We start from the raw sequence: 643 nt of genomic DNA, 5'->3' as shown, positions 1-643 counted from the left end.
ACCCTCATCTATGGTCACGAGCTTTGGGTTGTGACCGAAAGAATGAGATCTCGGATACAAGCGGCCGAAATGAGTTTTCTCCGCAGGGTGTCTGGGCTCTCCCTTAGAGACAGGGTGAGAAGCTCGATCATCCGGGAGGGACTCGGAGTAGAGCCGCTGCTTCTCCACGTCGAGAGGAGCCAGTTGAGGTGGCTTGGGCATCTGTTTAGGATGCCTTCTGGACGCCTCCCTGGTGAGGTGTTCCGGACACGTCCCACCGGAAGGAGGCCCAGAGGAAGACCCAGGACACGCTGGAGGGACTATGTTTCTCGGCTGGCCTGGGAACGCCTCGGGATTCCCCCGGAAGAGCTGGCCCAAGTGGTTGGGGAGAGGGAAGTCTGGGCCTCCCTACTTAGGCTGCTACCCCCGCGACCCGACCCCGGATAAGCGGAAGAAAATGGATGGATGGACAAACATTCATTAGTTTTCCTTGTCTTCTATCTGCATACTTGTGCTGAGCAGGGTGTTTGGTTTGGACACATCTTGTTTCTGCTTTTTGCAGCTATGATTCTAAAGCTGTTTAGTGCACACCGATCAGTTTGCAGTCAAATAATAAAAATAAAATTAATCCTGCACCGCAATAAACACTTTAATGTTTCTGTCT

At 52.6% G+C, this 643-nt stretch overlaps 1 protein-coding gene across 1 annotated transcript in view; it reads right to left on the bottom strand.

The window, feature by feature from the left end:
- The window catches only part of dnai4 (dynein axonemal intermediate chain 4), a 196,453-nt gene that overhangs the window by 195,495 nt on the left and 315 nt on the right, over nt 1–643 (bottom strand). The gene's annotated exons all lie outside the window — the stretch shown is intronic.

This window comes from Nematolebias whitei, chromosome 9 (genome assembly GCF_014905685.2).
Source record: "Nematolebias whitei isolate Nwh7 chromosome 9, NemWhi1, whole genome shotgun sequence".
Lineage (NCBI taxonomy): Eukaryota > Metazoa > Chordata > Actinopteri > Cyprinodontiformes > Rivulidae > Nematolebias > Nematolebias whitei.
Note: the sequence above shows the minus strand (reverse complement) of the source record. Positions and strands in the feature narration are given on the sequence as shown.